Here is a 24,747-nt window from a genome sequence, read left to right on the forward strand (position 1 = left end):
GCTACAGTAATCAAAACAGTGTGGTAGTGACATAAAGAGAGACATCTAGACCAATGGAATAGAAGAGAGAGCGTAGAAATAAACTCTTGCATATATGATCAAGTAATTTTCAACAAGAATGCCAAGACCATTCAGTGGGGGAAAAGGACAGTTTTTTCAACAAATAGTGCTAGAAAACTGGATATCCACATGTAAAAAGTATGAAGTTGATCCCTTACCATACATCTATGCAAAAGTTAACTCAAAATGGATCAAAGACTAAGCACAAGAACTAAAACTATAAAACTCTTAGAAGAAAACATAGGAGAAAATCTTCATGGCATTAGATTTGACAGTGATTTCTTGGATATGACACGAAAAGCACAGGAAACAAAAGAAAAAATAGATCCATTGGACTTCATGAAATTTAAAAACTTTTGTGCATCAAGGGATACTATCAAGAGGGTGAAAAGGCAACCCACAGAATGGAAGAGAATATTTGCAAATCATGTATCTGATAAGGGATTAATATCCAGATTATAGGAAGAACTCCTCAGACTCAAGAACAAAAACCAAACAACCCAATTTAAAAATGGGCAAAGGACTTAAATAGACATCTCTTCAAAGAAGATATGAAAATGGCCAATAAAGACATGAAAAGATGCTAAACATCACTAATCATTAGGGAAATGTAAATCAAAACCACAATGAAATACCACTTCACATCCAGATTTGTCCAAAAAACAGAAAATAGCAAATGTTGGCCAGGATGTGAAGAAACTGGAACACTTGTTGTGCATTGCTGTTGGAAATATAAAATGGTCCAGCTGCTATGGAAAACAGAATGTCGATTCCTTGAAAAGTTAAACATACAACTACTATATGATCCAGCAATTCTACTTCTAGGTATATACCCAAAAGAATTGAAAGCAGGGATTTGAACAGATATTTATGCACCCATGTTCACAGCAGCATTATTCACAATAGGCAAAAGGTAGAAACAACCCAAAAGTTTGTTGATAGATGAATGGATCTTCTCTTTGTTCCTCGTGTTCTGAAATTTCCCAATGATGAGCTACAGGTCTGTTTTCATCTATTTTTATGGGCCCTGTGAGATCCTTTATATTTGGAAACTCACATCCTCTAGTTCTGATCATTTTTCTTGAATTATTTCATTAATGATTTCCTTTTTTCCATTTTGTCTATTCTCTCTTTCAGTGATATTATTATTCAGATTTTGGACTTCCCGAACCACTTCTCTAATATTCTTATCTTTTCTCTCCTATTTTCTTTCTTTCTTTTTTTTTTTTTTTGAGGAAGATTAGCCCTGAGCTAACATCTGCTGCCAATCCTCCTCTTTTTGCTGAGGAAGACTGGTGCTGAGCTAACATCCGTGCCCAACTTCCTCTACTTTATATATGGGATGCCTACCACAGCATGGCTTGCCGAGCAGTGCCATGTCCACACCCGGGATCCAAACAGGTGAACCCCTGGCTGCCAAAGCAGAACAAGCGAACTTAACTGCTGTGCCACCGGGCTGGCCCCTCTCCTATTTTATTTTTCTTTGTTTTTCCAGGAAGTTTCCTCTCCTTTTTCTTCCAGCTCATCTATTGGATTTTTCACTACTGCTTACATGTTTTTAGTTTCTCAGAGCTCTTTTTTATCGTTGTCTTGTTCTCTGCATATTCTTTTTTATAGCATCGAATTCTTGTTTCACGGATACAATATCTTCTCTTCTGAGGACATAAATGAGAATTTAAAAAATTTGTCTTCTCTCTGCATAGTCTCCGTATCCTCCAAGGTCCTGTTTTCTATTTGTTTGTTTGGACTGTATATTCTATAGTAGAGACCCTGCTAAGATCTTTCATTTTTATGCTCACAGTTTAGAGTGGCAAGTTAATTGATTAGTGGGCTAGAAGGACAATCAGTGAAGAGGTATCTTGATAACAACAACAACAGCAATAACAATAACTATAATGGTAGTAATCTTTATCAAGCCTGTATTCCCGTAGCCCTAGGCCCCAAGACTCTCCCTTCCATCCTTCTGTAGCCAACTCCTTCCACAGGGACTAGAGCTTCCTCATCCAACAAAGACTTGACTCCCATAAACCCAGCTGGACTCTGAGTGACTCCCTTTCTCTCATTCCATCCATAAGATTAACTGTCCACATCCACTATGTGACACTTCCGTATTAGGATTATTCTTGCTCACCACTCAAGATGTTAGCCTTCCTGTTATCTATTCTTCTGCATACTCTCAGCTCCATATAGGTTTCTCTTCCCTGACTCAGTCTCCCATAACCCCCAACTCTCCTTGCCCTTTCCACTGTGTCTCTTTGTAAATAATAACACAATTCTACTCTTCGACTTCCTGTTTACTGATGCTTTACTTTCATTGGAACTGCACAGAAGATACCACTGACCTGCAGCCCTCCCAAGTAGGTGTTGCTTTTCCTAGAATGCCTTAACCATGTCAGGTTCTGCCCATGGGTAAAGACTCTTGCTCTTCCAAGGTTCGTGCCATCCAATAATACCACCTTCATTTCATGGTAATCATGATTACACCTCTCCTTCCCCCATTCATTGAAAAATTTGGAACTTTGCTCAAAATCTTTTCTACCTCAAGATCTTGGGTATCTCCCATGTCCTTTTAGATAACATTCCAATATAGGTATTTGAGTTTCTTGTCCTTGACCTCTATATCTCCAACAACCTTATCCTTTACCCCAGCCACTTACTGCCTTGGCTACATCCTGGAACTTGTCAATCTCTTTAAGTAATCTGCCTCTGAAATAACAAACCCAGTCACCGTACTTTCTCTGAATGCAACCACCTACCCTTCCAGCTTTCTCATTCAATTAACCTTAAAACATCAGCTCTGAGAACCCATTGAAATTCCCTGTATGTTTTCCCTATCTGCCAGACCCCTACTGTCTTCGCATTTTTGCTCTTCTAACTTAAATTCCTGAACCTGTTGCTTTACTTTTTCTGATATCTTCAACTTCATCACCCTATTGTCTTTTTGTCTCATCCAACTTGAAAAAAATCTCAATCTTAGTTTATTCCAACTGTCCCCCTTTTCTGTGCTTGCACCCAGGCAGCATTGCCGGAGATAATCCCCAAATTGTGAACATTTACTTTAATATATATATATATATTTTAACACTTATAAAGTAAGTAAGACTTTATAGCTGGTCTCACTGCCCTCACTCTCACCTCCCTTCTGAAACACTCTCTACCTTACAGCTTGTGGTACTTTGGTACTAGTAAATACAATCTAGCCAGGCAAAATGTTTTTATCTCTACTATTTGCATTTTCCCCACTCTAAAGCAAGAGAAAGAATTTGCGCCATTGAATGAAACCCCCCACCCTTCGGAAAGGACCAGTGAAAACCAGACCTTGCTGTGATGGCAGGTGTTGGTAGGAAGGAAACCGTAGGGTGGAACACTATAAGACCGGTGTCTACTCAGGAGGCAGGTGCTGTGGTTGCCTACATCATGCTGCTTTGGTGGATGCCTCCATGCCCAAGCCAACTTCCTAGGTAAGAACAGGCCAAGCACCTAAAAATGGAGGTCTAGAATGAATTAAATCATGGTCTGAAATGGGCGATTAACATCCTGTCTCTCTTGAAAAAGGGCCATGCACATCCATGTTGAAAAAGAAGACCCAGTTCCTGAGAGCGCTTTGGGTTAGGGGAGGGAAATTGGGGGTAAGAGTGACTAATGCTAATATATCCTTGCCTTTTTCCCTACCACGTCTGATAAATAAGTGTCCTCTCTCACGCTGTTTTAGAGATTGGTGTTAAAGAGTGCTTTCTTTGGTTAAGATGCACAGGTGAGTAATGAAGATTCGAAACAAGGTTTCTGTAAAACAAGTTAGTCCATAGCCATTTTCGAACTCTTCTCCAACTAAGTTACAAAAGGTGACTCAGAAACTGTTGATACTCTGAAATGGCATTGCTCAGAGGCCTGTGAAAAAACACTCATAGTCGCTAGCAGAAAGTAGCAGCATTTATGACATCAGCATTTATATTATTTACAGGACAAAGAAGAACCCAGAGACTTCTTTCAATCCGCATGCTGCAAAGAGAGTTTCCCATCCCCCAAACTCTCATGTACTACATTCCAAGCACCCAGAAGTAAGAGCAAGGATTCTTGAGAACTAGCTAAAAGGAAGTCATTATAGCAATGGGGAGAAAGAGGAGATGGGCACTGGAATTATTCAGGGAATGTCAATGTACACGTTTTCTTAGTTTTGTCCATTTCCCTGTCTGCTTCCCCTTGCTAGGTGTTCAAATAGCTCTAGTCCTCCATATTACTCAGCTGATGGCAAATGTGGCAGTCAGACAACATGCCTCACAGACCTCCTTTTACAGAACATAATTCACCAAAGACCCCATCTGCTGTGCTCTGAGACCGTCACTGTGCTTATGTACAGCATACCTCCCTAGGCTGCATCCTGCCGATGACTGCATTCAGCTGGATACTAAGCCAGACATCTTCCTGGGAGACAGGCTCCTCTGTAGGCTGACTTTGGCTCAAGGACTCCCCACTGGCTTTGTTAAACCTTCCTTAGAGTGTGCTACAGTCTAGGATGTGTCTCCCCGACCGTCTCTCGCCCTTTCCTGCACTCAGAGTTGGACTGATGCCTCTCCCAGCCATTCTGGCTATTTCCTTTCACACAGGTGTTTCATCTAATACAATCTTTACTTGTTTAATCCCCTCTTAGTGTGTGCTTTTTGGAGGATTCAGACTAACACAGCAGAGTCGGGCTAAATTCAGCTCTTAGATGCAGTCAGTCTTTAAATATAAAGAGATAAATCTTGATTTAGCTATAATATAAGATTTTAACTAAAAATAAGAGAAAACTGAAATTCACTCACAGTTATGCTTATGCTGAGGCCAGCAGGATTATATACTGAAAGTTGATATTTATGATCTTAATGTTTTTGATTTTGATTGTTTCCTAGAACTCTTCTATAGAATGAAAAGAATAATATTTCTAATAGAACTTAGACTGTTCTTTCTCAGATTTTTTCTTAAGAATTCTGATTTCTGGGGCTAGCCCAGTGGCATAATGGTTGAGTTTGTGCACTCTGCTTTGGTCGCCTGGGGTTCACCAGTTCGGATCCTGTGTGAGGACCCAGCACTGCTTGTCAGGCCACACTGTGGTGGCATCCCACATAAAATAGAGGAAGATTGGCACAGACGTTAGTTGAGTGACAATCTTCCTCAGGCAAAAAGAGCAAGATTGGCAACAGATGTTAGCTCAGGGCCAATCTTCCTCAAAAAAAAAAAAAAAAGAAAAGAAGAGAATTCTGATTTGTAATACCAAAAGTTTGTGATACAAAAAGAGATTCTCTCTTTTCAAATTTACATTTGCTTGAGTTTTGAGAAGAGCTTCAGGTCAAAATCTCCTATGCATCCTCCTTGTCCCCATCTGAGTAGATAAGATCCCTTTCAGGTCGTGTCAAACCTGGATTTTCTTTTCAATGTCTGGCATCCTATTAACCCCCAAACCTGAGTTGTATTTGGCTTCATATCTTTGGTGTCCAGATCACAATGGCTTCTTATTTTCAAGGAGTGCTTTGTGATAGATCATTTTTTCAGATTATTGGCAAAGAGGAAATAATATAAGTATATTCCGAATGTAAAAATGCATCCAGGCATTCATTATTCTCAATTTCTTTTTCCACCTTGTAATAAGCAATAAGATGGTACAGGTGGCCAAGGATGATGGCGTCAATACGAAAGTACCAAATTTGTTTATTTATTTAGCTCTATTTAAATCAGAAATCAAATGTTTGATTGTGACTTAGTATCTGTCATTCCAAATATTCTTTCTAACTCTGCATTTGAGAATTATATGGTTATACTTAAACGAAGCAAAAATGCTGTACCTTACCCCCAGACCACAGTGGTGAGGTTAGTACTTGACAGAACTCAGGACAATCAAAATATGACCTGGATTTTTCAGACTATCATTGGGTGAGAAATGTTCTCACCTCCTGAACATCACAGTTAGAAAGGTGTTGGATTGGGCTACCTTCACACATGTGCTCCCTGCCTCCCCACCTCCACCCCCAATGTGGGCAAATATGTCTACATCAGAGAGAACAAAGCAGAACATTCTGTGGGGAGTCCAGTTATCCCCCAAACCAGAGCAGATCTGTTAAGGTTCTGAGGTCCATTAAGAAGTGAGATGAACTGGTCCTTTCATCTATATGCCAGCTTGACCCCTGAAATTTATCTTGTATTGCTGGTCATAAATGCCATCTCTTTCCTTAGAACTCCATGAGTAAACATCCTCTAAGGTAGTCTCAATTTCTTTGACATTTCTGCCACCAAAAGCAGAGTCTCTGTCCACTCCTTTTAAATCTGGGCTGGCCTTGGTGACAGGTTTGTTATCAACAGAATGAAACAGCAGTGACGCTGTGTGACACTGGCGGCTAGGCAGAAAAGTCCATGCAACTTCCGCCTGGTTCTCTTGAAAGGCTTTCTGCGGGAGGAACCAGGCACCAGGTAAGGAGTTCATTTCTCTTACTAGGCCATGTGTAGCTGCTCTGGTAGATGGTCTTGGCTGAGCCCAGGTGACAGCCAGTATCAGCTGCCAGCCATGTGAGTGCTTTATCTTAGACAATCACGGCCCAGTTGAGCTTTCAGATGACAGAAGCACAACCAACATCTGACTGTACTTGCATGAGAGACTGCAATGAGAACTGCCCAGCCAAACCCTTCCCCAATTCCTGACCCAGCAAATTGGAAGCCAAATAAAATGGCTGTTTTAAATCACTAAATAGTTCTCTTTGTCCACATGTTTATTTATCTTCCACATATGAGTGAAATCATACAGTGTTTGTCTTTCTCTGTCTGGCTTATTTCGCTTAACATAATACCCTCAAGGTCCAACCATGTTGTTGTGAATGGGACGATTTTGTCATTTTTTATGGCTCAGTCATATTCCATTATGTATATACCATACCTTCTTTATCCAGTCATCAGTCGATGGGCACTTAGGTTGCTTCCACGTCTTGGCTATTGTGAATACTCCTGCAATGAACACAGAGGTGCATAAGGCTCTTCGAATTGTTGATTTCAAGCTCTTTGGATAGATATCCAGTAGTGGGATGGCTGGGTCATATGGTATTTCTATTTTTAGTTTTTTGAGAAATCTCCATACTGTTTTCCATAGTGGCTGAACCAGTTTGCATTCCCACCAGCAGTGTATGAGAGTTCCCTTTTCTCCACAACCTCTCCAACATTTGTTATTTTTTGTCTTGGTGATTACAGCCATTCTAATGGATGTAAGGCGATATCTTAGTGTAATTTTGACTTTCATTTTCCTGATGATCAGTAGTGTTGAACGTCTTTTCATGTGCCTGTTCACCATCTGTATATCTTCTTTGGAGAAATGTAACAGTTTTGTGTTTTTAAACAGCTTTCTTCTGATATGCTCCTTATCTCTTATAGAAGTCTTTACTTAACTAGATATAATGACTACATGAAATGGATTTTTGAGCACAGTCTAGATCTCAAATGTCTGACTCTGGTTCCAAGATTTGATTTGGGAAACATAGATCAAATCTTACTAAACCAAACTTAGAGGGACTGTATAGATATTTTATAGAATTGAAATTCTGTCTGTGTGTGTGTTTTATATAGGTGACCTCCAATTTTTGTTTAAACTTAACTTTTACTTATAATACTATTTCTCTTTGAAGTTGGATCAAAGGAAATCATGAAGGGAGCGATGATGATAAAGAATGAGGATAGAACCTCCCTTTGATCAATGACTAAATGGGAACACTGAGTTTTCTCTGAGAGGCAGTTAAAGGTCAGTGTTACTTTCTCAGACTCTATGCAAATTTGATTAAAACTGAGAGCCTGGGCTTGCAAGATTAGTGTGGGAAAGGAGAGAGTTGAAGCTGAGATGTCTTAACTAAGGCATCCCAGAAAGCAGAGCCTAAGACAGAGATTTGAGAATGTGTATTTTGTTGGGGAATGTGATCTCATGGAGAAAAGCAAAGAAAGGGGGTACAAGGCAGAGGAGGAGGAGCCAATACATGGAGGTGTTAGCAAAGATGGCCACTGCCATTGGTGGATGCTTGATCCTACAGGACCACTAGTATGGGGGGAAACGCAGAAGCATTTTTCCATTAGTTCCCATGTCCGTCAGTCAAAAGTTTACAGCATGGAGTGTTAATTTCCTTGCACCTCTGGGTTTTGCATGCATGGGCATAGAGCAGGGTCTCACGGCATCCCACACTATAGCATCAGAGAAGCCCTGGGGTAGAGGGGAGGTGAGAAGCATATGGGACAGAGCTATGGGAAGGTTGAAGAGCACCTGTATGATTCTGGTCTAAAACTTCTTGCTTTCAAGTTTATTGACAATGTAAGTACTTAATCTTCACTTTTTAAATATTGAGTTATTTTTAAAATACATTTTTAGTATTTACTTAACAGTATCCAAAGCATATAGTACAAGTCACTCTACCTATGGATTCTAGCAGCTGTGGTGCAGTGTATAACTACATATAATGGCAAGGATATCTATCTGTTTAAAAGCCCATTGGGTAGATTTAAACTATTCTGCTGAAGAATAACATTTTTCCTGGAAATTATAAAAATATTCTATTTGGGGTCTTTTGTTGTTCCACATAAAATTTAGGATTCTTTGTTCTATTTCCGTGAAGAATGTCATTGGGATTCTGACTGGGATTGCACTGAATCTGTAGATTGCTTCAGGTAAAATAGACATTTTAACTATGTTTATTCTTCCAGTCCATGAGCATGGAATATCTTTCCATTTCTTTATGTCTTCTTCGATTTCTTTCAATAATGTCTTATAGTTTTCAGTGTATTGGTCTTTCATCTCCTTGGTTAAATTTATTCCTAGATATTTTATTCTTTTTGTTGCAGTTGTAAAACAGATTGTATTCTTGACTTCTCTTTCTGCTAGTTCATTATTAGTGTAGAAATGCAACTGATTTTTGTGTGTTGATTTTGTACCCTGCAACTTTGCTATAGTTATTGATTATTTCTGATAGTTTTCTGGTAGATTATTTAGGGTTTTCTATATATAGAATCACATCATCCTCAAACAGTGAGAGTTTTGTTTCTACCTTTCCAGTTTGGATCCCTTTTATTTCTTTTTCTTGTCTAATTACCCTGGCCAAAACTTCTAGTACTATGTTGAATAAGAGTGGCAAGAGTGGGCATCCTTGTCTTGTTCCTGTTCTCAGAGGAATGGCTTTCAGTTTTTCACCTGAGAAAAAAGAACGGGCCTGGAGTTACCACAGTCCATGACTTCAAAATGTAGTACAAAGCTACAGTAATCAGAACGGCATGGTACTGGCAGAAAAACAGACACACAGATCAATGGAACAGAATTGAAAGCCCAAAAATGAAAGCACACATCTATGGACAGCTAATCTTTGACAAAGGAGCCAAGAACATACAATGGAGAAAGAAAATTCTCTTCAATAAATGGTGCTGGGAAAACTGGATAGCCACTCGCAAAAGAATGAAACTAGACTGTTGTCTTACACCATACACAAAAATTAACTCAAAATGGATTAAACACTTGAATGTGAGACCTGAAACCATAAAACTCCTAGAAGAAAATATAGATCGTACACTCTTTAACATCAGTCTTAGAAGTATCTTTTTGAATACCAAGTCTAGTCAGGCAACAGAAACAAAAGAAAAACTAAACAAATGGGGCTACATCATACTAAAAACTTCTGCAAGGCAAAGGAAACCATGAACAAAATGAAAATATAACCCACCAACTGGGAGAAGGTATTCACAAATCACATATCTGACAAAGGGTTAATTTCCAAAATAGATAAAGAACTCTTACAACTCAACAACAAAAAAACAAACAACCTGATCAAAAAATGGAGAGAGGATGTGAAAAGACATTTTTCCAAAGAAGATATATAGATGGCTAACAGGTACATGAAAAGATGTTCAACATCACTAATTATTATGGAAATACAAATCAAAACTACAACTTGATATCACCTTACATCCATCAGAATGGCTATAATTAACAAGACAAAAAATAACGAATGTTGGAGAGATGTGGAGAAAAGGGAACTCTCATACACTGCTGGTGGGAAAGCAAACTGGGGCAGCCACTATGGAAAACAATATGGAGATTTCTCAAAAAATTAATAATAGAAATGCCACATGATCCAGCTATCCCACTACTGGATATTTACCCAAAGAACACGAAATCAACAATTCAAAGAGATTTATGCATCCTTATGTTTATCACAGCATTATTCACAATAGCCAAGATGTAGAAGCAACCCAAGTGCCCATCAATGGATGCATGGATAATGAAGATATGGTGTATATATACAATGGAATACTACTCAGCCATAGAAAAAGAAAAAATCATGCCATTTCCAACAACATGGATGAACCTTGTGGGTATTATGCTAAATGAAATAAGTCAGACAGAAAGACAAATACTATATGATTTCATACATATGTGGAAGATAAACACATGGATAAGGAGAAAAACATTAGTGGTTACCAGAGGGGATGAGTAGGGGCAGAGCGAAAGGGGTAAAGGGACACATATGTATGGTGATGGATAAAAACTAGACTTTTGGTGGCAAACATGATGCAGTTGATACAGAAACTGATATACAATAATGTACACCAATGTTATAAGCCAATAGGACCTCAAAATAATTTAAAAATATTCTACATTTTAAGCAATGGCTATTGTAAGTGGAATGAAAAGATGTTTGTATCAGTGAGAATAGTTGGGCATATGTTTCATCATCTGTATTGTACCAACCAGATTCTGACTATGGGTATGATTATCTAATTCCTTTTTGAACGATGAAGAATCTTTAAACCATAAAGAGCAAAGTAATGGTTCTATTCGTAATATTATTTGAATTGAGACCTGGATGCTGGTATTCACTCATTGATGAACTCTTGTCAGAAACTTTCATGGTCTTGGGGGATAAGAATGACATTTGGCAAGATAAGACTTTTGGTTCATGGCCACCCTAGGACTTAGGTTGGCTTGAAGTTTAATGTGCTGGTTATTCTCCATTTGGCTGCCCCTCTTGGCCACATCCATTCTTTTCCCTTCCCTGCCCTGATCTGTAGCCTAGGAACTGATCTACAGGGAATGTTTCACCCAGGCTCTCTTGCCCTGTGGCTTCTTGCTTCTAGTTAGGGTCAGTGAGTAGGAGGAATGGCATGAGATGCTGAGGGGGAGGAAATGGGAGGAGAAAGTGACTGTGGCATTTTTCTCTTGTTCTCTATTTGCCTCAGGGCCTCAGTTCCATTAGGGCCTACACCCCAGGACAAGTAGTTTGATGTGGCTGGAGTGCAGGGGTCCAGTGTGGACTGAGATGGTGCTGGAACTTGGTAGGGACCAAATTCTGAAGGCCTCTCTTTGTTTTGGATTTTTATTCTGGAGGGTATAGGGACTCATGAAAGGGTTTCAAGTAGGGGAATGTGATGACTGGATTTGTATTTTTTAAAGATCATTCTGGAAGGATTGTGGAGGAAGGATTGCAGAGAGGCAATATGAAAGTAGGGGGGGCCATTTATAAATTAAGTGTCCAGACCAGGCAAGAAATGTCAAATGCTTGAATTTCCAGTGAGTAGTTTCCAGTTCCAGTGAGTAGAGAGAGAGGAGGAATGGATTTCAAGTATTCCTTCCCTTCAAGGTATCCGTGGAGGCCTGCTAGGGTGCTGCAACTCCGTTCCCCATAGCAGTAATGAGAAGTATCCCCGCTGGATGTCAGAGAAGGCCAAGTGGGAATCTGGACTTTCACCCTACCTGGCAGTAATGAGGCAGCACTCCCTTCCCTTGCTGGAGTGATGCCAGAAAAAGCCAGACAAAAAGAGGGTTTAAGTAAGATCCAGTCTCATAACATATTACCCAAAATGTCCCAGAATAAATTGAAAAATCACTGTCATCCCAAGAACAAGATAGAGCTCAAATCAAATGAAAAAATATAATCAATAAGTGGCAACATTGAGATGATAGAAATGCTTGAATTACCTGACAAAGATTATAAAGCAATCATCATAAAAACGCTTCAACTAGCAATTGTGATTACACTTGAAACATGCGAAAAAATAGTAAGTCTCAGCAAAGAAATAGAAGACACAGAGAAGAACCAAACAAAAATTTTTAGAAACGAAAAATATTATAACTGAAATAAAAAACTGTATGGATGAGCTCAATAGCAGAATCTAGGAGACAGAGGAAAGAATCAGTGAACTTAAAGATGCAACAATAGAAATTACTCAATATGGACAACAAAGACAGATAGGCTGAAAAAACGTGAACAGAGACCTGTGGGTCTATAACAAAAGATCTAACATTCATGTTATTGGAGACCCTCCCCCCCCCAAAAGAAAGCAGGAGTGAAAAAGTACTTAAAGAAATAATGGTTGAAAACTCCCCAATATGGCAGCATACATAAACCTACAGATTCAAGAAGCTGAGTGTACTGCAAACAGGATAAACCCGAAGAAATCCACACCACTTATATGATGGTCAACCTTCTAAAAACTAAAGACAAAGAAAAAATCTCGAAAGGGAGAGAGAAACAACACCTTAATTATAGGGGAAAAACGATTTGAATGACAGCAAATTTCTCATCAGAAATCTCAGAGGCCAGAGGGAAGGGGCAAAACATTTTTCAAGGGCTGAAAGAACTCTTAGCCCAGAACCCTATGCCCAAGAAAATATTCTCCATGAATGAAGAGGAATTACCACATTCTCAGATGAAGGAGAACCAAGATAATTTGTTGGCAGAAGACTACCTTAACAGAATGACTAAACGAAGTTCTCTAAGCAGAAAGGAAACAATAAAATAAGGAATCTTGGAACATCAGAAAGAAAGAACATGGTGAGCAAAAATATGGGTAAATATGATAGGCTTTCCTTCTCATACTGAGTTTTCTAAATTATATTTGGTGGTCAAAGCAAAAATTAGCACACTGTCTAATGTGTTTCTAAATGTATAAAAAGGAAGTAGTTAAGATAAATAAATTCAGGAGGGTAAAGGGATGTAAAGGGAGGTAAAGTTTCTATACTCCTCTTGAACTGGTAACATGATGACACTGGTAGACTATGAAAAATGTGTCCACACATACAGTTATGTGCCGAATAATGGCGTTTCAGTCAATGATGGACCACATATAAGACGGTGGTCCTATAACATTAGTACCATATAGCCTAAGTGTGTAGTAGGCTATAACAGGTAGATTTGTGTAAGTACACTCTACAATATTTGCACAGCGATGAAATCACCTAACAATGCATTTCTCAGAACATATTCCCATTGTTAAGCGACACATGACTCTATACATGTATATGATTTTATTTATATTTATGTGTATATACACATACATAAACAGAGCAGCCACTTAAAAACTATACAAAGAGATATACTCAAAACAGTATAGATAAATCAAAATGGGATTCTACAACTATTCAAGTATCCACTGAATAGCAGGAAAAAGAAACAGAAAACGGAGAACTGAACACAAAAAATGAAATAGCAGACTTAAGCCCTAACATATCATTAGTTCTTAAATACATATGGTCTAAATACACCAATTAAAAGAGATTGGCAGAGTGGATTAAAAACAGCCCAACTATATACCATTTACAAGAAACTCACTTCAAATATAACAATATGGTCAGCTCAAAAGTAAGAAGATAGAAAAAGCACTTATCATGTAAACAGTAATCAAAAGAAAGCTGGAATGGCTAAAACTCAGAGCAAAGAAAATTTCCAGAGACAGAGAGTGACTTAATACAATAATAAAAAGGTCAATCTATCAAGAAGACACAGTAATCCTAAGTGCATGTGATCCAAACAAGAGAGCTTCAAAACATGTAAATAGAACTGAAAGGAGAAATAGGCAATTCCACAGTTATAGCTGGAAACTTCAACACCTCTCTCAAAATCGAGAACAACTAGACAGAAAATCAGCAAGGATATAGAAGAACTCAACAACACCATCAACCAACAGAATCCAATCGACATTTATGTAACATTCTACCCAAGAAAGCACAATAAACTTTCTTTTCAGGTACCCACAGAGCATATACCAAGACAGACCATATCCTGGGCCCTAAAACAAACCTCAACAGATTTAAAAGAATTGAAATCATACAGAGTATGTTCTCCAACTACAATGAAATCAAACTAGACATCAAAAACAGAAAGAGAACAGGAAAGTCTCCAACACTTGAAAATTAGACAACACCCATGTGTTAAAGAGGAAATTTCAAGGGAAAAATTTTTAAAAATTCAACTGAATCAGAATGAAAATACACTATTTTAATAACACATTAAAAAATGAACTAGGGGCTGGCCCCGTGGCCTAGAGATTAAGTTCGGCATGCTCCACTTCAGAGGCCTGTGTTCAGTTCCTGGGTGTGACCTACACCACTCATCGTTGGCCATGCTGTGGTGGTGACCCACATACAAAATACAGAGGAAGACTGGCACAGGTGTTAGCTCAGGATGAATCCTGCTCAGGGAAAAGAAAATGAACTGAATGAAAATTTAATAAACCATTAAAATTAGTAGGACGTAGCTAAGGCAGTGCTGAGGGGAAATTTATAGCACTTAATGCTTATGTTAGCAAAGAAGAAAAATCTCAAATAAATAATCTAACCTGTCACCACAAGACCTAGAAAAAGAAGAACAAAATAAACCCACAGCATGCAAGAAAGAAGAAATAAGATTAGAGCAGAAATCAATGAAATTGACAACAGAAAAATAATAGAGGAAATCAGTGAAAAAAAAAGAGCTGATTCTTTGAAAAGATCGATAAAATTGACAAACCTCTAAAAAGACTGACAAGGAAAAATTAAAGACACAAATGATCAATATCAAGAATGAAATGGTGGATCATTACAGACCCTGCAGGCATCAAAAGGATAACAAGGGAAAACTATGAACAACTCTACACACATCAATCTGACAACTTAGATGAAACAGGCCAATTCCTCGAAAAACACAAACTACCACAACTCATCCAGTATGACACGGATAATTTGGATAGCCCTGTGATTGTTCAGCCCTATGAATTTGTATTTAAAAATCTTCCCCAAAAGAAATCTTCAGGCCCAGATGGTTTCACTGGAAACTTCCCCTCAAGAGCCTTCACTTAATCGCATCTTTAGTCACATAAAATAATATTCACTCTTTTGCCATATATTATGGTGATATGCATGGGTTCTGGGGATTGAGATATGGGCATATCTTTTTGGGGACCACCATTCAGCCTACTACGTATAGATACAATAATCAAGATTTTGTGGTGTTGGTGAAGGAATAGACATAGAGATCAATGAAGGAGAAGAGAGGTGCAGCATCAGACCCATGCAGATATGCCCAACTGATTTTTTACAAAAGTGCAAAGACAAGTCAATGGAGGTGAGCTAGTCTTTTCAACAAATGGTACTGGAGCCTTAGAACAGCCATAGACAACAAAGTAAAGTAAAAGAACTTCTGTCTAAGTTTCGCACCTCCACATCTTAAAAAAAATTAACTCAAAATGGATCATGTCCTTAAATGTAAAATGTAAAACTGTAAAAAACTTTTAGCAAAAAACATATGAGAAATTCTTCGGGACCTAGGAGAAGAAAAGAATTCTTGGACTTGACACCAAAAGCACAATCCATAAGAGGAAAAACTGATTAATCGAACTTCACCAAAATTAGAAACTACCTCTGTGACAGATTCTTTTAATAGGATGAAAAGATAAGCTACAGACTGGGAGAATTTATTTACAAGCCACATTATCCAACAAGTGATTTTTTCTGAAATATATAAAGAACATTTAAAACTCAACAGTAAAACACACAATCCAATTAGAAAATAACCAAAGGTATGAACAGACATTTCACCAAAGAGGATATATAGATGGCAAATACACACGAGATGTTCAGCATCATTAGCTATTAGGGAAATGCAAATTAAATCCTCAATGAGTATCACTATACACCTAACAAGGGCTAAAATGAAAAAACAGTGACAACAGCAAATGCTAGTGAGGATGCAGAGAGAGAGGATCACTCATACATTACTGGAGGAAAACAGTTCGTTAGTTTCTTAAAAAACTAAAACTAAATATGACCCAGCAGTTGCACTCCTGGGCGTCTACCCTAGCGAACTGAAAACTTATGTTCAGATAAAAACCTGTACACGAATGTTTATAGCAATTTCTTTGTAACAGCGCAAAACTGGAAACGACCCCGATGATCTTTTACGGGCTAATGGTTAAACAAACTATGGTGCATCCATACCATGGAATGCTATTCAACAATAAAATGGAATGACCTCCTGATACACACAACAACCTGGATGAATATGCAGAGAATTGTGCTGCGGGAGAAAAGCCACTTCCAAAAGATTGCATACTTTATAATTTCATTTATCTAACACTCATGAGATGATAAAATGATTGAAATGGAGAACAGTTTGTGGTTGCCAGGGGTTAAGGAGGTGGGGTGTGTGGAGCTAGAGGGAGGTGGGTATGGTTATAAAAGAGCAATGGGGGGGATCCTTGTGGAGTGGAAATGTTCAATATCTTGACTGTATCCATGTCAGCATCCTGACTGTGATATTGTACTATATATCGTTTTGCATTGTTTCCTTGGACGAAGGTGGGTAAAAAGTACATGGGATCCCTCTATATTATTTCTTACAACTGCATGTAAATCTGTAATGATCCAAAATAAAAATTTTAATAAAATATTATGAAGCAAATAACTGTCTAGCCACCATATACAGTTGGTCAGCACCTCAGAAGCCGTCTGCACGCCTCTTCCCCTTCAAGAGGACCCCTTCTCCTAAAAGTGACCTCTACTCTCACTTTTTATGGTAACAGCTATCTTGCTTGTTTACAGTTTTACCACTTAAGTTTGCATCGTTTAACAAGATAGTTCAGTTTTGCTTGTTTTTTTCTATTTATTGTACTCTTATTTTCTGTTTCATTTATTTCCACTTTATTTTTAAATTATTTCATTCCCTCTACTTTATTTGAATTTACATTGTTTTCTTTCTCACTTCGAGAGATGGACACTTACCTCATTTATCCGCAGGCTTTGTTCTTTTCAAACACCAGTATACACTTTTGAGATGAAATGTTTTCCTCTAAATACTGCCTTACCTGTATCCCCAACCAAGTTTGATATGAAGTATTTTCATTACCATTCTGTTAAAACCATCTTATAAGATCACTGTGATTTCTTTTTTGACTCCTGCACAAAGGGATTAGCTTTTATCTTGTCCTTTTTTATTGATTTCTGACGTAACTGCAGTGTGATGAGGGAAGATGGTCTGATTAATTACAATCCTTTGAAATTTGCTGAGACTGCTTTCTAGTCAGTATACGGTCAATATTCAAGCACACAAAGTATGTGCTTTAAATGTATCTGTAATATTGTAGTAGTTATGTTCAGTGTTCTGTACATGACAATTAAGATATGCTCATTTTACTGTTCAAATCTTTTATATCCTTACAAACTTTTGCCTGTCTGTTCTTTCAACTACTAAGAGTTTGTTCAAAATCTCCCATTATGCTGGTGAATTCTTCTATCTCTCAACTTTCACTTTATATATTTTGAGGTCATATTATTATTATCACTATTATTATTTTTTTTTTTTTGAGGAAGATTAACCCTGAGCTAACATCTGCTGCCAGTCCTCCTCTCCTTGCTGAGGACGACTGGCCCTGAGCCAACATCTGTGCCTATCTTCCTCCACTTTACATGTGGGACGCCTACCACAGCATGGCTTGCCAAGCGGTGCCATGTCCAGGATCTGAACCGGCAAACTCTGGGCCACCGAAGCAGAACGTGTGAACTTAACTGCTGCACCACTGGGCCAGCCCCTGAGGTCATATTATTAAGTATTTACACATTTTAAATGGTTATACCTTCCTGGTTAATTTACCTTTTATTATTACAAAGTAACTATCACTATCTCTGATATTGCTCTGGCATTAAAGTCAATTTCATCTGATATTAATTTGGCCACACCAGCTTTCTTATTGTTAATATTTGCATAGTATATCTATTTACAACCCTATAAGACATTCTTATTGTTTAATCTACTTGGAGTTATCCATCTTTCTATTACCTTTTTTACCCTTTATTTTTTCTCCCAACTCTCAGACCTTCCATCTGAGACTGTTTGCCTTCTGCCTGAAATGCATCTTTTATAATTTCCCATAGTAAGAGTGTCATTTTGGCAAACTCTTGGTTTTTATTTGTCTGAAAATATTTTAATTTTTCCCTCATTCTTGTTAGATATTTTTGCTTGGTTTAGAGCTCTAGGTTGACGGTTATTACCTTTAAATATATTAAAGATATTTTTCCGTTGTCTTCTGCCTTTAATCTTCTGCTGAAGAAAGCAGTTTCTGATTGCTATTAATGGTTGCTACTTTGAGGATAATATATTTCACGTTCTTTGGCCACTTTTTTTTTAATTAAAAATTTTTTTTTATTAAGATTATGATAGTTTACAACCTTGTGAAATTTCAGTTGTACATTATTGTTAGTCATGTTGTGGGTACACCACTCCACCCTTTGTGCCCTCCCCCAACCCCTCCCCTTCCCCTGGTAACCACCGATCAGTTCTCCTTGTCTATATGTTAACTTCCACCTATGAGTGGAGTCATATACAGTTCATCTTTCTCTGTCTGGCTTATTTTGCTTAACATAATACCCTCAAGGTCATCCATGTTGATGTGAATGGGACGATTGTGTCCTTTTTCATGGCTGAGTAGTATTCCATTGTGTATATATACCACATCTTCTTTATCCAATCATCAGTTGCTGGGCACTTAGGTTGCTTCCATGTCTTGGCTATTGTAAATAATGCTGCGATGAACATAGGGGTGCATGGGACTCTTGGAATTGCTGATTTCAAGTTCTTAGGATAGATACCCAGTAGTGGGATGGCTGAGTCATAACGTATTTCTATTTTTAACTTTTTGAGAAATCTCCATACTGTTTTCCATAGTGGCTGCACCAGTTTGCATTCCCACCAACAGTGTATGAGGGTTCCTTTTTCTCCACAACCTCTCCAACATTTGTCACTCTTGGTTTTGGATATTTTTGCCATTCTAACGGGTGTAAGGTGATATCTTAGTGTAGTTTTGATTTGCATTTCCCTGATGATTAGTGATGATGAGCATCTTTTCACGTGTCTGTTGGCCATCCTTATATCTTCTTTGGAGAAATGTCTGTTCATGTCCCTGCCCATTTTTTGATCAGGCTGTTTGATTTTTTTGTTGTTGAGCTGTGTGAGTTCTTTATATATTATGGAGATTAACCCTTTGTCAGATAAGTAACTTGTAAATATTTTTTCCCAATTAGTGGGCTGTTTTTTTGTTTCAATCCTGTTTTCCTTTGCCTTGAAGAAGCTCTTTAGTCTGATGAAGTCCCATTTGTTTATTCTTTCTATTGTTTCCCTCATCTGAGGAGTTATGGTGTCTGAAAAGATTCTTTTGAAACTGATGTCAAAGAGTGTACTGCCTATATTCTCTTCTAGAAGACTTATTGTTTCAGTCCTAATCTTTAGGTCTTTGATCCATTTTGAGTTTATTTTGGTGAATGGTGAAGAAGAATGGTCAATTTTCATTCTTTTACATGTGGCTGTCCAGTTTTCCCAGCACCATTTGTTGAAGAGACTTTCTTTTCTCCATTGTAGGCCCTCAGCTCCTTTGTTGAAGATTAGCTGTCCATAGATGTGTGGTTTTATTTCTGGGCTTTCAATTCTGTTTCATTGATCTGTGCACCTGTTTTTGTACCAGTACCATGCTGTTTTGATTACTGTGGCTTTGTAGTATGTTTTGAAGTCAGGGATTGTGATGCCTCTGGCTTTGTTCTTCTTCTCAGGATTGCTTTAGCAATTCGGGGTCTTTTGTTGCCCCATATGAATTTTGGGATTCTTTGTTCTAATTCTGTAAAGAATGTCATTGGGATTCTGATTGGGATAGCGTTAAATCTGTAGATTGCTTTAGGTAGAATGGACATTTTAACTATGTTTATTCTTCCAATCCATGTGCGTGGAATGTCTTTCCATCTCTTTATGTCATCAATTTCTTTCAAGAAAGTCTTGTAGTTTTTGTTGTATAGATCTTTCACTTCCTTGGTTAAATTTACCCCGAGGTATTTTATTCTTTTCGTTGCGATTGTGAATGGGATTGAGTTCTTGAGTTCTTTTTCTCAAAAAGAGAATATAGAAATGCTACTGATTTATGTATGTTGATTTTATACCCTGCAACTTTGCTGTGGCTGTTGATTGTTTCTAATAGTTTTCCTAGGGATTCTTTGGGGTTTTCTATATATAAGATCATGTTGTCTGCAAACAGCGAAAGTTTTACTTCTTCATGGCCTCTTTGGCTTCCTTTTATTTCTTTTTCCTGTCTCTGGCCGCTTTTTGACTCTTTTCCTTATTTTTGGTTTTCTTCAGTTTCACTGTTTATTTCCCTTTTTATTTGTATTGCTTGGGATTTGTTGAGCTTCTTGAGCTAGAACTGCTGTTTTTCATCATCTGTATGACATTCTCAGCTGTCATTTCTTCAAATATTGCCTTCTGCCCTCTTGTCCTCCCCCGGGGGACCCCATCCGATTGTAGATTTTCTTACTGCCTCTTCTACGTCTACTATATCGTCCGTATTTTCCATCTTTTTTCTCTTTAATATAGTCGGACGTTCTTTGCTTTTCAACTAGATTGCTTAGTTTTAACAACCTATGATCCATCTAACGAACCCTCTCTATTCCCAGAGATATCTTCCAACTTGTTTCTGACACTTAGTTTGCACAGCTGTTTTATAGCATGTACCTGATGAAGCCGAGGCCTGAAGACCTTGTGGGTCTGTTTCTGCCCGTTCTTTCTGCTTCCTCTTGCTCATAGAGTCTGATGTTGGGGGGTTCCTGAGAGTCTTTGGCTGTAGTTTGGGCACTGTATTTGAAAAATTATTCCTGGCAATGACTTGAGGCCAAGAATGGAGGTACTTTACTTCAGAGAAGAGTTGGATTTGCCTCTGCCAGGTTCCTGCTAATTCAGAATCATTGTAAAGCAAGTTTCAGGCTTGAGATACACTTGTCAAACCAGGTGATTTGAAACTTTCTGTAATTCTATGAGGGCTGTTCCACTTTTCGTCCATCCTGTCTAATGTCCTGGGCTTTGATTCTGTCCTTCTCTCCTGGACATTTGGTTTCTCTTCACTTTTGGCCTCATAATTTCTTACCGTATTATCACTTTTTATGCTATTACGATGTTTAAAAATGTTTTACCCACCAATTTTAGTTGTTTTCACCATATAAATTAGCCTTCCATGACAGAATGACATATAGTATCTTCTTTTATTAGTAGCTACAAAGTTCTCAGTGCTACAAAGTTCTACATAGTTAAACAATGTGATCTGAAGAAATAATCCAGAATTAAAAACTCATTTGATAAGATCTGGAAATATTATGATTTGTCATTACAGATTAAAATATCTTTGAATCCAAAATATAATAATTCTTTCTTAAGTGCTCTTTTAAGTTTCTGTTATTAGAACAGATAAATATAAGCGACCGTGGAAGACCAGAAGATTTAAAAGCCAGTTGATGTGCTAGAAACACACCAGAAAGTAGTGTAATTAAGGTAATGTATTAGTTTCTAGAGCTGCCGTAACAAGTTACCACAGACCGGATGGCTTAGAACAAAAGAAATACATCTCTTACAGTTTGGGAGCCCAAAAGTTCGAAATCAAGGTGTCAGTGGGGTCGTGCTCCCTCCGGGGGCTCTTGGGGAGAGGATCTGTTCCTTGCCTTTTTTGGCTTCTAGCGGCCGCAGGTGTCCCTTGCCTTGTGGCTGCGTCCCTCCAGGCTCCGCCTCCGCGGCCCCAGGGCTTCCTCTTCTTCCGTGTGTCTATCAAATCTCCCTCCGCCTTTCTCTTCTAAGGACACTTGTGATGGCATTTAGGGCTCATTCAGATAATCCAGGATAATCTCCCCATCTCAAAATCCTTAACTTAATTACATCTGCAAAAGCCTTTCTTCCAAATAAGGCAACATTCACAGTTTCCAGGAATTAAGACATGGCTCTATCTTTTTAAGGGCCGCCATTGAGCCCACGACAGGCAATAACGAAGCAAAATAAAATTGAATATATCTATTCTTGTGATAACATCTTGTTAAGACGAATAATAGTCATTAGGGAACAATTTGGGATATTGTTTTATCCTTATTTCTGTCTAGTTAAATTGAAAATCTTTAAAAAGGTCTGTCTCTCTCCCTCCATATGACTATAGAATAGTCATAAAGAGTTTTAAGTATCTTCAAAGAAACTAAATTAGAGTTGGCTGGTATTTACATCACTAATAAACATTGCTTACTTGAATCTAATTTACTTAAACTTCTTACCTGCTATGTTTTGATCATCCTGAAACCACTAGAGTCTTGGTGTACTCTGCTATCCCAATCGCTTAAGGAAAAAGAATATCCGGGAATGAAATGCAAGGTTTTAACACAACCACAGACGCTTTTCAAGTTCAAGACTCTTGTTGCTACAAGGCACTCAGGTGATGACAAGGCATGCAATGTTGAACCCAGGGAAAAAGTCGCAACTGAACTACATTTAATGCCAACTAAAGAGGAGAAAGTTCAATATAAACATTTTGACTGTAAGGATATTTTTAGGACTATTTATAATGAAAAAGTTAAGATCATTCTTTTTTTAGGAAAAACGATATTGAGTGCTAAACATTGGCAAATTGTAAGATCAAATAGAATGTTGATTAACTAGAAATTGAATGCTGAACATTAATTAACTGCTACGATTAAATAGAATCCTGTTTTCACAGGCACCATTTTATAAATATGATTTGTTAAGCGATATTAACATGTCATGTCTAAATAATATACCCATATTATGCAAATACTAATCCACTGATAGACCTAAATGAGAACCCCAATAGAGTGAATGAAGTTGTCATCTTGTTAATAGTCTATGAATGATAGAAATTTATGTTCAGCAATTGTTTGAATATTTGAACATTTTCATATTTAATTTTTAAAATTTGCTGTTAATTTGAGGATATTTTCTTTAAGAAAAAAAAAACTCCCTGGAAACAGGCTCTGGAAATATTGTAACTTCTGAAGAAGAATTTGATTTATAGGTAAAGTTCGTAGGATTCTTTCTAAGATAATCTTCTTCACATTCTGTGGGAATGTGATGGTTCGCAAGATAAAGGGGTTTTCACAATCTCATATCCTATAGGTCTTCTGCTAAAATATGATTGGTATTTTATTATTTTACAGTTTTTATCAATTAGCCTAACAATATCTAGGAAGCACTCTTAAGAATAAAAATAAATATAAACATAGGTGGTTAGAGAAGGATCGAACCCCCAGAGATCATGAAATCCACGCCTCTCATTTTGCTGATGAGGAAAACAAGGTTGAGACAGGATTAGGACTTGCCCAAGGTTCTTCTAGCTGGCAGGAGAGAAATGAGGCTTGAAGGTGGGGCTCTGGACCTGAATTCAAAGTTCTTTCTACCATAGAAAGCTGCCTCATCAAAAAGATTTATAGCTTTTTCTCTTCAAAGAACAAGTACAATATTTCGACAGGAGCCATTTTATTAGGAGATATTATAATACATTCAAGAATGTTAAGTATACTCTGTTAATTTTTAAAAAGCTATAGTTTGTTTTATCATGATGTATAAATAGAATGTCAATTCTTTATTTTAAACTTTTTTAAAAAAATGAATCACCCTACCATACAGTTTCGCAACAGATTTACATTCTAACAGAATATGGATTCAATATGACAATTTTGCTATCTATTTTGCTGTTTTGTACTAGATAATTTTAAAGCTAAACCCTCACAAATATTCCTAAAGAATGCAATATAAAATTGAAAAAAAAATCATAGGATTACAGCGTGGAATAGCACTTGGGTACCCTTTACTTTATCTTCTATCTTTATGACAGAGATTGACAACTGATGGAACACACACTTAAGAGATTCACAGATAATTTGCATGACTGATCAGGGCTGCTGTAGGTCAAGTTATAAAGTGTTCAAGTTATTCTTTAGACTTTTTTCATTCTTCCACCTTTCCTCAGTGTCTCTTTCTTAAATCCTAACTGATATAGCCTCCTCTCGCATCCAGTCACCAAAAAAAAGAAAAGAAAAAAAGAAAGAGAGTGATTACATGTGGGCTACGTCTTCCGTACAAAAATAAATACGGCTGCATGGAAATTGGGCATGTTATCTCCGAAATCTGAGCAACAATTGCCCTAGGGAGAACTGGATACCCGTTCAGAATACACTGAGGACCCTGCTAGAGTGATTCAGATGTCAGTGCCCTCCTCAGAACTTTTTATGTAAGCAGTTAGTCAAAATGCATACATACTGAAATTCCAATTTTATACTCCTTTCAAAAGGATTTCAATCCTCGAGGGTTTCGGCATCGAGTGGCTCCCTCTGCTGTTTCCTGTTGCATTTCCTATCTCAGCCCGAAGGTGGAAGTGCTTCTCCTGGGAGCGAGCGCTCACCCCTCAATACCCTCCACCAGCCCCTGACCCAGGAAGTTCAACATTCTCTTTCTGAATTCAGGAGCCAGCTTTTTGAAAATACATAATGGCATTTCCGTCTTGAGTTTTAAAACATTAAATAATAGAGCAAACACTAAGAGAGTGTTGGCTCATGAGAAAGCTCGGCAGAGAGCTGCATTTTTAAAAGAC

At 37.8% G+C, this 24,747-nt stretch overlaps 1 long non-coding RNA gene across 1 annotated transcript in view; it reads left to right on the plus strand.

The window, feature by feature from the left end:
* The first annotated feature begins 6,382 nt into the window (after window positions 1-6,382).
* Window positions 6,383-24,747, plus strand: part of LOC123287215 (uncharacterized) — a 37,670-nt gene continuing 19,305 nt past the window's right edge. Inside the window, exon 1 of the long non-coding RNA XR_011504888.1 lies at window positions 6,383-6,501. This is a non-coding gene — a long non-coding RNA (uncharacterized lncRNA). The remainder of the gene's footprint in view (window positions 6,502-24,747) is intronic.

Source organism: Equus asinus, chromosome 7, assembly GCF_041296235.1.
Source record: "Equus asinus isolate D_3611 breed Donkey chromosome 7, EquAss-T2T_v2, whole genome shotgun sequence".
NCBI lineage: Eukaryota > Metazoa > Chordata > Mammalia > Perissodactyla > Equidae > Equus > Equus asinus.